The 16320-nt window shown below is 45.0% G+C and overlaps 1 protein-coding gene across 1 annotated transcript in view; it reads left to right on the forward strand.

The window, feature by feature from the left end:
• Nucleotides 1-450: 450 nt before the first annotated feature.
• The window catches only part of LOC144824399 (solute carrier family 22 member 7-like), a 259657-nt gene continuing 243787 nt past the window's right edge, over nucleotides 451-16320 (forward strand). Inside the window, exon 1 of the mRNA XM_078683509.1 lies at nucleotides 451-520. The gene's annotated coding sequence lies outside the window, so the exon portion shown is untranslated. The remainder of the gene's footprint in view (nucleotides 521-16320) is intronic.

Below are 16320 nucleotides of genomic sequence, written 5' to 3' on the forward strand. Positions count from 1 at the left end.
TATTTTGTTTTATCACAATTTCTATATGTTGTCTTTGCAAAGCATATTTTATGCACGTTCAGTGGCACAATGTCATTTTAGACATGCTGCCTGTACAAAGAGCATTTATGCATGTGAGGAGTTAAACAAAAATAGTTTGACCAAAGAGAATGTATTCATGAATTCACATTAAAATAAATGTTCACTGTCTAACATATTGATTCAAAAGCAATTCTACACGGATGATAACAAAATACTATTATACTATTAATATAAACGATTCTTTCTTTGTATTACACATTATTTTTTTCTTGGTAGTCAGCTGCAGTCACACGCAATTGTGGGCACTAGTAGTGAATTAAAAAAATATTTTAATTTGTATATTTGCTGGTTTTGATGATGCATACACTTCTAGAATTCAAGCTGCTTATTGGATTCTTTCAGGGAGGGTGTGGTGGTAGTATGAGACACAGATGCCCCATCCCTACAACCACTACACTTGAGCAGCATTCTGGAATTGGCTGGGGACTAATTAAGATCGGTAAGACACGATTTAAAACTATTTTTATCGACATTTGCTAGCTTTTGCTTTTGCCACGAAGGGCCTGATTCACAAAGGTAAACTTACACTATTGTGTGTGGTTACTATTTATGTTGCTAGTTCCAAACTCCGATTTTTATAGTAAGTTTACAACTGCGGGTACCAGGGGTGGAGAACTGTGGGCCGTATTATCAAGAAAGGGCGATACATTATCGCCAGGAAACTGCTGCTAAAGCGGTGATAATGGGCTTGATAATATGCCCTTGTGAATTCCCATAGCAGCCCAGGTTCTGGTGTTAAGGCAGTGCGACGGGTGCGGCCGCACTGGGCGCTGACCTGTGGAGGGTGCACTGACCTCAGGGGGGCGCTGTGTTGAGCAGTAACTTCTGATTGGAGAGACGAGGGGCACTTTTGCCTGATGATAGTGAAAAAATGAGAGGAGGCGGTCATAGGGTGTGGGGGTGCCAAAAAGGATTTTCGCACCGGACGTCAACAGTGCTAAAGCCGGCCCTGTGCAGAGCTCTCGCCCCGACTGTGGATTCTCTGCAGTCGTGAACGTACTATTAACTTGGGTTTTTTTTTGTTTTTTTTTTTGTAAATTGAATGCAACCGATGCTTTAAAGGGGCTTGTGGTTTACTTTGCTATTTTAATTTTCAAAATATAAAATTTTTATCAGAATTAAATGGTTGTTTAGCGCAAACAAAGAAGCATTTGTGTGTAGGAGAGCTCACAGAAGTACATATAATTCTGCTGTTTTGGTTACTAACAACAGTGGGGCTGGAAGAGTCTTAAATGAGGCTTTGTATAAGAGTGAGTGGCAGCCTCGGGTGGGTGATGAATATGGACTATTTTAATATTCTGTTTTCTGGAGCGAAATGCTTTTTTCAGATGTATTTTTGTGTCTGAAGAGAATTTATGTTAATTTACGGAAATGTCTGACCTGAGATTTTCTAATCTGTGGGCACTGAATACGTTCCTCATTAATATTCAAAGCTTACAGGTAAAAATATTTGTGAGTCTGTCTGTCTCAGCGGATGTTGTGACAGCACTCAGCTCTGCTCAGTCTGCTCCGCCTCCGGGCCCGATTCACAGAAATAACTTAAGACAAAATCCTAATCTTACTACTTTTGGTATTCACAGAAGGCATTTAGTAGTAGTAAAGTTAGGATTTTGTCTTAAGTCTGTCCTAAGTCTGTCTTCAGTCAAACTTAAGACAAAATCCTAACTTTACAACTACTAAATGCCTTCTGTGTATACTAAAAGTAGTAAGTTTAGGATTTTGTCTTAAGTCTGTCTTAAGTCTGTCCTAAGTTTGTATTAAGTCTGTCTTAAGTCTGTCTTAAGTCTGTCTTAAGTCAAACTTAAGGCAAAATCCTAACTTTACAACTACTAAATGCCTTCTGTGAATATCAAAAGTAGTAAGTTTAGGATTTTGTCTTAAGTTAGTGCTGTGATTTGGGCCCTCTAGCTCTATATCTGTCTCAGAGTGTCTCGTACCGCCCCCTCGCAGATGCTTCAGTGGCTGCATCTGTGCTTGCATCTGGCCTTTTGTGTTTCTGTCTCCCTGTCCTGCTTAGCATGTCTCATGCCGCTCCGTTGCGGATGTTGCTACGGCTCTGTCTGACTTTCTGTCTGGCCTCGTCGGTCTGTCCCAGCCTCAGCAGCGTAGAAAGGGGGGTGCGGGCCGCCCTGGGTGTCATCACTGAGGGGGGGGGTGACAAAATGGCAAAAATATGTCTTTTTAAAATAATAAAAATTACACTTGCAACTGTAGGTATCTTATTTTTCCTACTTTCTTTAATAATTTTAAAGGGGGGATGACAAGTAATTTTCTGCACGGGGGTGACAAGACATTTTCTGCACCGGGTACCACCTGGCCTTGCTACGCCACTGCCCAGCCTGCCTCAGGCCACTCTACCTTGCAGATGTCGTGCTGGCTCGCTTTCTGTGTCTGGCCTTATATGTCTGTCTCAGCTCTTCATAAATGGGGGGGTCAGAGGCTGTCAAGAAGTGAGGCTTCAAAGGTCATCGGTGCAGACACCGCAGCCTGTTAAGTTCAGAGGTGTTGTGGAGGGAGGCTTGTACTTCATACTAGCTCAAGTCATAATCAGAAACCCCAAACCTGATGCAAATGGTTCGAAAAAGAGAGGTGTGGGGGGCTTCTGAGCAAACTCACACTTAGAACCAAAGCTCACATGGAAAAAAGTAAGTGAGTCCTAACCTTCCTAGAAGAGATCTCTCGTTACTTCCATTCACATAGTTATCCATTCATCCTTTCACCCTTCCATCCATCTGCTGATATCCACCATTTCACCCTCACATTCTGTCATCCATTCATTCTTTCATCCAGCCTTTCACAAGTCTTTCCACCCATTGGCTTTTTCATCCATCTATACATCAACCCAATCCCCTCCACCCATCCACCCATCCACCCATCCACCCACTCAACCATCCATCTGTTCACACATCCATCATCTATGCATGTATCCAGCTGCACATTTATCATTTTACTTACATATCCTCAATGAAGCCTTTCATCCATAAATTGATCCTTTTTTCCACCCATTTATCTATGCATCATCCATCCATCCTCTTAGATTTGCATTTACTCTGCCATCCTTTCACCCTAACATCCATCCATAATCTCAGATTGGCATTTACTAATCCATCCTTTCTTCTACCTAGCCATCCAGATTTCCATTTACTCATCCATCCACCCATCCATTCATTCAATCATACATACATACATACTTCCTTCCTTTTTCTCTTCCATCCTTTCACTCACACATCCATCCTCAGATTTTAATTTACTCTGCCATTGTTCCTTCTATCCATCTATCCAGCCACCCGTCATCCAACCTCTCAGTTTTCCATTTATTTTTCCATGCTTCCATCCACCCATCCATCCATTCATGCTCTGAGATTTGCAGGTACTTTGCTATCCTTTTACCCACGCATGTACTTATCCTTTCACCCACTCATCCATCCAACCAACCATCCCTCTGTTCATCCAGCCATCTGTCTGTCCATCCAACCATCCATCCAACCCTCCATCTGTTCATCCATCTAGCCTTTTACCCATCTATTTTTTAACCAACCATCCTTTCCTCCAGTGATCTATTATTTGATCAGTGGAGAAGTGTGGCTCAATGGTTAGAGCGGCAGACCCTGATGCAGAGGTCTAGCCCGGGACCAGGGTTCGATTCCCCGCCTCGGCGGGTCTTGGGCTCAAAATTCCACGAACCTGATAATTCTCGTCTCGGTGCCTATTCCAATCATGGGTCCCACTCTGCAACTCTGGGCAATAGCTTGCTTAATCTCCACAATGGCCCACACAACGCTAGGGATGCCTGGCCCCCACCTTGGGGGTGCCCAGGAGTGGACACCTCACAGGGAAAGCCAGGATGGGTTCCACAGCGGTATTTGTACAAGCGCCTTCAGACCCTTGCGGGTGAGTAGTGCGCTATACAAGTATCAATTTACATTTGACATCTGCATCTTGTCATCCACTCATCTTTCATCCTTTCATCTCCATCCTTTCACCATCTCATCCACCCATCCATCCGTCTCTTCCCTTTCTATCAACTCAACTTCCTTTCTTCATTAAATGTTAATCATGAGCCGTAGGCTACCAATTTGCAGCAGATACAAGAGACCCAAAAAGAACACCACACTCACTATAGCTGCTAGACTTGGGGTTCACGATGCTCCTGATGATAACACATGCACTACGTGTTTTATCAATGCCGCTCACCTACATACTTTTCTGAGGCCACATTACATAATATGCGCATTTTCATTGTTTGCACCTGGCGAGCCTCTAAAAAAGTGCACCCGGTGTAAATCTTGAAAGTGCGGCCTATTATGATGAATGCGCTTACCCTGGGGAAGCCGTGAACTCGCGCTGCCCTGGGGGAAGAGTATTCAGGTGAAAACACAGACCCGCTGCTGGTAGCCGCCATGTGTTTTCACAGTGCAGGCGGCACCCGCGAGGGGATGTCTGGGCGGTTCATGGGGCCCCCTTTCCCCCTGCCAGACAGGCTGCCATCAGAGGGCGCACTGAGTGTGCGCCCCCTTTTAGGTGGCGCACTGTCAGTGCGCTTCCTCAGGGCTTCTTTGCCTCTGCGTCCGCGTCTGTAATAGGGCACAGGCACAGAGGCAAAGGGATTCTATGAGGCACGCCCCCATGTAAAATTGTAAATTGATACTTGTATAGCGCACTACTCACCCGCAAGGGTCTCAAGGCGCTTGTACGAATACCGCTGTGGAACCCATCCTGGCTTTCCCTGTGAGGTGTCCACTCCTGGGCACCCCCAAGGTGGAGGCCAGGCATCCTTAGCGTTGTGGGGGCCGTTGTGGAGATTAAGCAAGCTATTGCCCAGTGTATCAGAGTGGGACTCCATGATTGGAATAGTCACCGAGGCGAGAATTATAAGGTCCGTGGAATTTTGAGCCCAAGACCCGCCGAGGCGGGGAATTGAACCCTGGTCCCGGGCCAGACCTCCGCCTCAGGGTCTGCCGCTCTAACCATTGAGCCACACTTCTCCACATCTAAATGAGATAACGCCCCCTGCAGGTATCGCTGGCACTTTAAGTGTGCCAGGTCTATCGATATTACAGAAGGGGCCGCACAAGTGTCTGCGGCCACATCTGTAATACCAAAGTGCTACGGGGCGCTCAAAGCGGGCGCAATCGCCCGTTGTCCACTGGGGCACTTTCTGTAAAAGGGCCCCTGGTGTCTCATTTACAATCAGGGGCTCCAAGAGTTGACTCACAGACATTCAAAACATTATCTGTTAAAGATAGTCTGTTTTTAGTGCACCTGCTGCCTCTTCCTACCCAGAAGTCACTTCCTGTACAATTACAGATAACCCCTCCCAAATGCTTCCCGGACTAACTTCACTACTTTACAAAGAGAACCAGAGCAAGGAAACATCTCACATGTTTTTTTTTCTCACAAAAAGATTAAAGTCAGGGCTGTTACACTGTCTGAGGCACCAAGACCCCATCAACACAGGCTGTGTATGAGCGAAATGCGGCAATGGGAGGGAGGCACTATTTTGCCACTTAGCCCCAAGCCAGGCTCTATTTGCCATAATCCAGAGTCTGTAGGCCAGATTCACAGATCTAACTGTTAGGACTCCTAACTTTACTACTCCTAAACTGAGAAAAACCCTAACTTTAATACTTTCGGTATTCACACAAGGCATTTAGGAGTCCTAAAGTTAGGACTCCTAACTCCTGTGAATACCGAAATGAGTAAGTGCCTTCTGTGAACACCGAAATGAGTAAGTGCCTTTTGTGAATACCAAAATGGTAGTAAGTTTAGGATTTTGTCTTAAGTTAGTTCTGTGAATCGTGCCCTGTACTTGGCCCCAGAGGTGGTGCTTCTGGGGCGTCCTCCGTGCTGCCCCAAACACCTGCCATCTCCATGGATCGCCTCCATCCCCTAGCTCTCCTACTGTTTCACCTGGAAGCCTCTCATTGCATCTCTTAGGACCTGCGGACTGAACACTTCATCTTTATGTAAAGCAGTTATTTATCTAATAAGCAATCCTAATACTCCTGAATGTGTCTCGGTCATTACAGATACCAATGCCCACTCGATTCTGTTACAATAAATATAGAGGTTGCACTGCGGCGCCTCTGACAGATGTTCAGATGCAGCTTGGCTCTGAGGGAGCTGCTCATGCCACACCCCAAGCCCCAGATATGCTAATATCAGTTTACTTTGAGTCAAGGTCTTCACTTGAAGCTGGTGCAGTGCTGGTGAAGCTGTGAAGCCTTCTCTGCCCGGCACGTCTGCTCTTGTTTCAGCAAGCAGGGCTGTTTTGACAAAATCTCTTGCGAAACCTGGTTTGAACTCAGCAACTGTCAGTCACTCTCTTGTTGCTTTAACCCCTCCCATGCTGGTGACGGAACCGCTCCGTCACGAGCCTCGGTCGAGCTGTGCTGGTGATGGAGCGGTTCCGTCACGGCCCGCTCGGCGTGCCTGCGCGGCGCTGATTTCGCTCCTGCGCTGGACGTTCCATTGAGCGGGCGGGACCGTGACAGAACCGCTCCCTCACAAGCACAGTGCACCCGAGGCTCGTGACGGAGCGGTTCCGTCACCAGCATGGGAGCGCCGCGCGGCCCCCTCTCCCCCCCTGCGCTGCGGCGGAACTGCCGCTGCAGCGAAGGGGTTAAGGGACCATGGTGCCACCGACCATATCCATGGAAATGCAGCCATCACAGCCCACTGTAGATCTCTTACTACTGAAATCAGAGGCTTGGGGGCTGATTATAACTTTGGCGGTGCTGCGCAGTCTCTCCACCGACACAGCACTGCCATAGCCTAACAATAACTGCAGGCCTTATTATGAGTTTAAATCGTGTAAGGTGGATGGTCCTTTGCCTTTTCCATGGTGGTGATTGGAAAACTGGCACTGCAATGGGAATGGCACAAAAAGTTCCAAGACCGTGATGTCCCTGCTGTATATGAACTTTGAGGGAAAACTGACAGAGGGGGAACATGTTGTGCCTCCCTAAATGTATCCCCATGGTGTAGGGCCCCCTTTGTTAATGCTTTGGCAACCTTTTTATGGTGCGGCTCCTGCCATGAAATGGCCGGCGGTGCAAGAACTCGTAATATGCTCAGCAGGTCTGGTGCTATCCCGCGGAACATTTAACATTGTGGCGCAGCTCCACCACCACCAGGGAACGACCGTTCCCTGACACAGTCGGTGATCCACGCCTGTACGATGGTGAGAGTCATAATCTGGCAGTGGACCACCACTGCATCGTCACCGTGAGTGCGGCTGTTGGGAGACGGCTGCACTCGTCCTCAGGCCCTTTGATCTCTGTGACTGCAGCAGAGGCCCAAAATGGGAAACATCCTTTACAACGCAACTTTTACCATATAGTGCCTTTACAACGCAACTATTACAACGCATGTCATTACAACGCATTGCGCTGGGGGGGGCGCTCTAGGATAGGGAATGGATTTAATTTACTATGCAACACCTTCCCTACTATCCACGGGACTGGAGTTGGTATAGTAAATTAAACTATTCACTATCCAGCACCCCTTAACGCCATGTGTTGTAACAGCATGCGTTGTAAAAACTGCGATGTAAAGGCATGCGTGGTAAAAGCATGCGCTGTAATGTCATACATCCGACCAAAATTCATCACAATTGCACATTCCAGGGAAACTGACCGTGTCACCCAAAGAGCAAAACCCTTCAGAAAGTATAAAACCACAAGTGTCAAGAAAATGAGTCAGTTCCTCAAACCTGCAATAGAAATTACCCATCCAAGAACCTAAAAAGAGCTAACAAAAAGTTAAGAAATATGTGGCGGATAATTTAAGCCAATGATGATATTAGCTACTGAGTGCCATGCAGCTAGAGCCCCTACATCAAAGACCCTCACCTACACGTAATCATTCTTAAACAAAGTTGTTGACATGATGAATAGCAAGGCAAATATGTTGTGTTCGTAAAGTTTGAAAATTGATTGTGGTTATGATATAAAGAAGCGGTGGTGGTCCCTGACACAGATAAATTAAGCAGTGTTCACTAAGACCAGTAAGGAAACCAGCATTTGCAATGCAATAGGCCTCACATATGCAAGAGTTTCAGCTATTGGCATTGTAAATGACAATCAGGTAGATTCATGAAAGAAAATGCGTCTCGCAAAGGGCCATCATCCCAAATGCAAAAATCGCTATTAGCGAAATCGCATATTTAACTATTTAAGACAGACTTAAGTTAGGATTTTGTCTTAAGTCTGACTTAAGACAAATTTAAGACAAAATCCTAACTTCTCTGAATACCAAAAGTAGTAAGTTTAGGATTTTGTCTTAAGTTAGTTCTGTGAATCGGGCCCCTTGTGTTTTGTTAATTCTGTTACGTCAGCGACAGTTCGGTGAATTGATAGTGATAAAAAGTGTTATGACCCTTTTAAGATGTGAAATCATCTATTTTTGTCCCTCGTGTATTGCAATGGAAATATCCCAGACGGAATATTACCCCTAACAGCCAGAAGCATGTGGTGAGAGAGAAAGACAACCAAAAGCATGTGGGGGCATGTTATCAATAAAGGCGTCAAAATTATCGCCGTTTTAGTGGTAGGAAACTGACGCTAAAGCGGCGATAATGGGCTTGATAATATGCCTTTGGGAATTCCCACAGAAGCTCATGTTCTGGTGTGAACATGGGCTTCTATTGGAATTCTCAAGGGCATATTATCAAGCCCATTATCGCCAGTTTCCTGCCAATAAAGCGGCAATAATTTTAACGTTGTTCTTGATAATATGCCCCGTGGTGAGAGAGAAAGACAACCAAAAGTATGTGGCGAGAGAAACAGACCCTTCTGCCTTGTTTTAGAAGAGTAACAGAGTAGATGGGACGCTACAGCTAGACCCAAACTCAGAGTGGGCTTCAGAGCACTAAACACCTGTTAAAGGTTAAATGTCGTATACATGTAAAGCGCACAGCTTCCCCAGCAAAGGGGCGTCCCGGCGCTGTATACCGCTGGGGAACCCGTCCTGGCTTTCCCTGTGGGATGGTCCCTACTGGGAATCCCCAAGGTGGAGGCAGGCATCCCCAGCGTTGATGGGGCCGTTGTGGAGATTAGGCAAGCTAATGCCCAGAGTTGCCGAGTGGGACCCCAGGTTAGAGTAGGCACCGAGGTGAGAATTGTCGAGTCCACAGACCCTGGTCCACGACCCTGGTCCACGACCCTGCCGCGTCGGGAATTGAACCCTGGTCCCGGGCCAACTTCTGCTCCCGGGTCTGCTGCCTCTAACCAGTGAGCCACACTACTCCACTGTCACCTCGTGCTATTATTAGCTGTTTGACACAGCCTTCCGCCGCTTAGGTGGTGTTTCCATGGTAGTGCATGAGAGCCGGTTTCACATCTGAAAGTACAACTTGGTCACCTTCAGTACTTTATCTCACACGTGTTGAAACCACAAAGCAGACCATTTTTAGTTTTTTCACTACAGCAGGCATTGTTTATTTCATTAGAATTTGATGGGAACATACTGTAGCTGGCTTGCAATCTGATTTCACTAACGTGGCATAATTGTTTTGATTAATTTTAGCAGTTCATGAGAACACTGTACTGTCTGCTAATTTATGCATTTTTGTGTTGTATTTAGTTTTAGTGATTTTTAGGTCTCGTCTAGTGACGCTGCGCATGCGCCTCCCGCTTGCGGGATCTATGGTTGTCGGTTTTACCTCGGAAGCGGGGTGGAAGCTCCTCCCAAGCTTTTCATTGGTGCACATAAAGAATGCGCGCTTTTGAATGCAAGGGAGGCATGTTTGTTCCCTCCCTGTCGCCTGCTTGCCGTGCCTGCCTGGACAGGAGATGTGCATGCGCACAGCGTCTCTTTTGCTCGCTGCGTTTCAGCACGTTTATAAATAAACAAGATGAGGGTATAATGTCAGAAAGGGAGGGTTGGGACTGGCTTCACCATTTTTAGCCGCTAAGCGGCGATAATTCTATCGCTCTATTAGCAAGCTGTCACTAACTGATGTTAGCGACAACTTTTAGGCGATAGCGAGCGGTTTGGGGCCCGCTTTCCATGTCAGCGATATTTATCGCTAAAGACATGCAAAGTGGGCGTACCCAACCTGTTAGCGACTGAAAGCAGTCGCTAAAGTCGCTATTGCCTATTAGCAAGGCAGGCGTAGAGATGGAAATGTTCCCGCTATCGCCAAAAACCAACGCCTGCTCAGACCAGTTCGTAGCCATGTTATCCAATGGGAGGTGGATAACATGGCTAAGAGCATTTCGTCGCTAATGCGTGAATATCGCTGTATTCTCAGCGATATTCACGCATTTCGCCTGATTTTTATCGCTTTTGAAATAAACCTTGCTAATAGCAAGTTATCTCAGTGATAAAAACCGGTGATGCGTGGCGATAAAAATATTGCTGCTAATCCTACTTAGCGATAAATATCGCTATTTGTTGGTAATATGCCCCTATGTTTTTTAGAGAACCATTTCTTCCCTATTGAGGCCCAAATTGAGGCCCACAAATTGAGGCCCACAATAACAGAGCTATGACCAATAAAAGGTCTCCTAAAAACTGGAGCCCCACCTCGTGATGTACAATAGAATTTGAAGCAGATGGTGGTAAATATAATAAACGTTTCAGAAAACAATTCTTTTGCGTTTGTAGGACCATGCTCTTCACATAGCCCCACAGACCTGCTCTTTTTGCTTTATATATATATATATATATATATATATATATATATAGCTACGAACTTGTTATTAGGCCTATTCCCTAATTTAGAAGCACATTTACAAATCCCTTGGATTACTCTGTTCATTTTAGCTCTAGTATTTAAAATATGTTGGGACCAGGAGCCGTTGTCCGAAAATAAAATACCAAGATAGCAAAAGGAATTAACAGTATTAATTGGGGTACTATCAATAAAAAAAGTTTCGCTAGGTTTTGGTTTAGGCCTTTGTACTTTTATGGCTACCTTTTTTTTTGATAGTCAAATAAAGATTCAAACTGAATTGACCCAGATTATGCAGGATTAGAAACTCATTTGAGTTTCCCTAATCCATAAATTATTTCACACATTACTTTAATATTTGTACTGTGTATCACCTCCTGACTATGGGTCATCACAGAATTCATGTCCTGGTAGGAATTTAAAAAAAGATTGCTTTTCAAATTTTGCAAGGATCTTGCTCATTACTGTGAACGAGAGGGGAACATTTAAAGAGGGGACTGTGACTGATTTAACACCTTAACGACGGCCGCAATTTTGCGGAAGTGCGGCACTTCCTCAAAACGGGTGGGGCCGCGTCGGCCGTTGGCCGACGGCAGCACTGGGGAGGTAGTGCTGCCGTCGGCCAATGGCCGATGGCAGCACGCAAGGGGTTAAGGGCAGGGTCATAAAAGTAACGAGAAACAGATTGTGGTGAAGGTGGGTCAGGTGGATGAGTGTGCCCATGATGGCCACATTAGCCCTGTTCAGTATCTCATGCTGGCTTCAGTCTGCTTGCTGCCGGAGGTCCACGATTTATAAAATCTGGCACTTTAGCATTGCTTCCCTATGATGAGAACAACAACAGGAAAAGAGATTCTCAATGCTCGCTATTCAATGACTGTTATTTTTGTTAAAAATCATCATCCACCATGCTTTGAGTGTCAGCTGAAGAGACCCATGGAGCCTAGGAATTTAATAGCTGCTTTTTTCACAGTTGTTATGGTGACAAGGATAGTATTAAGAGAACAAGCTGTACCTTCATCAAGTTTTATAACTGAACAAATATTAAATGCAAGTTTCTAGAAAGATGCAACTTTAATGCCAGAGCTATTTGGAAACATAGTCAGGGCATTTAGCAGGAATCTTAGAATTTCAGCCCTTCCTCAGGGATCATGGCTGTCCTCAATCCCTGAAACACAGAACTCTTGTGCTGGGGTGATCCAGGCTAATCTCAAGGCCTATGCTGACTAAACAATTTTTCATAATGTTTTTGGCAGCCTCTGTAAATAAAACAAAGGTCTCTTGTGCTTGACATCCAATGATCATTTATAAAGAATGTGGTCACACTCCCAGCCCATCCTATTGTGGTCTCTTCAGATGTAAAGTTCAACCACTAAGAAGCCTTTTTCTGCTGTACTTTCTTGCAGATTTGATGGCAAACTTCTATTTACATTGTGTTGCAATTGCACCGGAACCAGACAATTGGCCCGCGTGCACACTCCATACCAGACCGCGCTTTGACGGGCACTTGGATGCTCTCTAGAAATTGAAAATGGCACTGTAAAAAGGCTATGTGATAAAGCACATTTTTGAGGCATGGCACTTTGAAATAATTTATCATGATTTGTTTACACCATAAGTCAATTTGCATCTAAGAGGCAAGCAAAAAACAGGTTTTCTCTGGTGGTGTACTAATAACACGTAGAAAAGATAGGGGTACCTATGAAGCAGGTTCCTAAATCAGGGAAATTATCTGGGTAGTAAATATCATCATTTAGGAACAGATAACTTGACAGTGGACCTAGGCATAAACGCTTTTATAAATATATTTGTGCAATAAATACAAAAATTATCACAAAATAATTGGCAATTTCAATAAATTCATCCATAGGTGTCACGCAGTAGAGTTGACAATCGCAATTCAGTTTCTTTGCGCATACACAGATTCTAACAGACATCAAAAAGGGCTCTTTTTGATGATTCCTTGCAGACTTGATAGGATTATAAATAAGGTCTAATTTTTTTGCATAAATATGGCTTCCTGATGAAGGTACCCAGCCGAAACACGCGTAGGAACAAATTTCTGAGCCATGCAGAAAACTGTACCTTAAGATATGATATTTATGTGTATTAAGGATCTGAACAATCAAATGATTTTTTGTCTTTTGAATATCTTGATGCAAAGAAACTGAATTGCGATTGTCAACTCTACTGCGTGACACCTATGGATGAATTTATTGAAATTGTCAATTATTTTGTGATCATTTTTGTATTTATTGCACAAATATATTTATAAAAGAACTAATAAAAAGTTATCAAAAAATATATGGTTGATACAGACACATTTTATGACATGTATCCGATGTATAGCATTTATGCCTAGGTCCACTGTCAAGTTATAAGTTCCTAAATGATGATATTTGCTACCCTAATAACACGTAGAACAAGAAGCAGTAGAGGAATACTTTTACCCCAGTAAAGAGATCTGGGTTAAATCCATTGTTGTTTTGCTCACCATGCCACCCCAGTTTAGACCCAGCCATATGCAAATCAGTCTTGACCCTGTGCCTCATGGGAACAGTCCAGAAAGTATACTTTAGAGCACATTGACGCGCCCCATCAGTCGCAGAGCGACAGATGGGGTGCGTCAATGAGCCCTATTGTATACTTACTGTATGACCTGTGTCCTGAGGCGGTGCACAGCATCTGTTCGCATGCACCAACAATGACACGATTTAAAATTTAAAATAAACCATTCAAATAAGGGAAGGAGTGCATTCTCTACTAATGTTTTTCTGCTTAACAGTCCAGAAAGAACTGCCAAGCCAGGTCCTCCCTGGACCGGAAACAAGCATTCTGGGCCCAGTTTCTGGGTATTACCCCTCATCAGCCAGGCTAGCTTGAATCTAGTGGCCAAGACAAGTCCTCCCTGGACCAGGAACACGCATCCTGGGATCGGTTTCTGGGTATTACCCCTCATCAGCCAGGCTAGCTTGAATCTAGTGGCCAAGACAGGTCCTCCCTGGACCGGGAACATGCATCCTGGGATCGGTTTCTTGGTATTACCCCTCATCAGCCAGGCTAGCTTGAATCTAGTGGCCAAGACAGGTCCTCCCTGGACCGGGAACACGCATCCTGGGATCGGTTTCTGGGTATTACCCTTCATCAGCCAGCCGAAACTGGTCCTAGGTTGCTTGTTTCCAGTCCAGGGAGGACCTGGCCTGGCAGTTCGGGCTGGACTGTTCTCATTGGGCGCAGGGTCAAGACTGATTGGCATATGACTGGGTCCAAACTGGAATGGCGAGCAAAGAAAGTTAAGAAACAATGGATTTAGGCCCAGATCTCTGTACTGGGGTGAATATATGACATTGTTCTGCATTCTGTCCATTAATTGTTCTTTTTGCATTTGTCACTCCAAGTGAGACGGGTATGCCCAGACATGGGTCCCGTGCTCTCCATGCCATTGGAGTCAAGCTATCCTGTCTGATGAGGGCTGAAAGCCCGAAACCGGTCCTAGGATGCTTGTTTTCTGGTCCAGGGAGGACCTGACCTGGCAGTTTCGGCTGAACTGTTCAAAGGCCCACCTTTAGTAGATTATCTGGGGAGCTCATTAGTGAAACCCTTGACAATAAAAACTTAGGGCCTCATTGTGATGTTGGGCGGAAAGCCATCCAACATCTCGTCCCCTGCTGCCACTGCCATGAGGCCTGTCACACGGTGTATGGATGTTTAAAAAGTGTATATTTCCTGAATCCGCAGCACAAGCTGCAATAGGAAAGATTCACTTTCTGACCGCCGTGAAGGCGGTCTCATCCTAATTTGGGAAGCAGAACATCGTAATGGGGCCCATAATAGAGTTTGTCTCTGAAGGCCAAAACTGATTCCTACTAGTTATCACGTAGGAAAGGAATCACCCTTCATGTTCAGTTCATAACAGTGAACAAGCTGGTCACGGGTAAGTTAAGCACACGGAGGCAGGAGTAGTAAAGCAACACTCCAGAACTGTGAGAATTAAAAAAAAAAGTTGGTGTATTGGGCGGTGGGCTCTTGGCAAAATGCTACGGGTTGTTCATGACAAGTGCATTCTAGAAGCTGCATATAAAATTCTGCCCAATGGTTTTTAAGAGTCATACTGCCTGTGGATGAGCACAGTGCTAGCATAAAGCCTTTTACACTGCATTTGTAAGTTTATTAACAGAATCAATAAATAACTTTGTTTGATTTAAGCATCCATTTCCCTGTTTTCTCCACTTCCCAATTCTGGTAAAAGTTTCTTTGTAAATATCAATTTTGGAAAATGGGAATCAAATGCAGTCCCAACCTACAACCAACACAGTGTGGGACAATTCGCATAGGCAGAAACTTAAAATCGTAGAGAGACTCTTTGCTTTCTTAAATAATGAGAATTTATTTCTGCCCACTAGTATAAATATGTTAATCTATACTACTATTATAAATGAACAACTTTGAACCTTTGAGGCGGGTAAACTCGGGATACCACAGCGCCAATTCACACACCCGATACATCGTTGTAATCGTCAGGGTGTGCAGATGGACATAGGCTATATAAACGTAATAAATATACATTATTTAAAATATTCACCTAAAAAAACAGTAGTCCCTTGGAAGAAGCACCGGCCATGCCCGACGTGAGGAGCGGGGGGAGGAGCGGTGTCCAGGAGCGCGAGGAGGACCGGCGGACATGGCGCGGGGAGGAGCGGTGAGGAGCAGCGGACAGGCGGTGAGGAGCGGCAGACAGGCGGTGAGGAGCGGCGGACAGGCAGGGAGGAGCAGTGAGGGGCGGATGAGGTAGGTTATTTATTTATTTATTTAGGAGCGGTGAGCGGCTGAAAAATGAAGCAAAAATGAAAATCGTGAACAAGAGGAAGCAAACGGAGTATTACAAAAGTGAGCCAAACGGTGCATTACTGGAGGAAAAAGTTACGTGTGCAGGTTACAAAAGCGTACATCGTGAGCAAGAGGAAGCAAACGGAGCATTACAAAAGTGAGCCAAACGGTGCATTACAGGAGGAAAAAGTTACGTGTGCAGGTTACAAAAGCGTAGAAAGTAAACATAGAGGTATAGGAGAAAAAAGTGACGTGTGCAGGTAGCAAAAGGAAGCAAACGGAGCATTAAAAAAGTGAGCCAACGGTGCATTACAGGAGGAAAAAGTTACTTGTGCAGGTTACAAAAGCGTACAAAGTAAACATAGAGGTATAATACTGCAATATATGGAGGAAGGCTCCGGGGGACCCACGGACAACGTCGGGGCGGGCGGGGGCCCTGAAGCCTAATTGCTCCCGGACAACGTCGGGACGGACTGCTAGTTGTAGATAATCTGCTTGTGCAGGTTTTAATTAAAACACTTTCAGTCATTATGTACACCATTGGCATCTCAGCATTTTGTATATTGCCCAGTGTGTTCTTCCAAGGAAAGAGCTTTCAAACCTATGTTCTGAACACCAAATGTGTGGTGCTGTTCAAAACTAGCATTGACAAACTTCAAGTGACTACTCTAGCCAGACCAATAGACCCAAAAAGAGCAAGTTTTATTTTTAGAACCCAATAAGGATGCCATCCA

The sequence above is a fragment of the Lissotriton helveticus genome, chromosome 3_1 (genome assembly GCF_964261635.1).
Source record: "Lissotriton helveticus chromosome 3_1, aLisHel1.1, whole genome shotgun sequence".
NCBI lineage: Eukaryota > Metazoa > Chordata > Amphibia > Caudata > Salamandridae > Lissotriton > Lissotriton helveticus.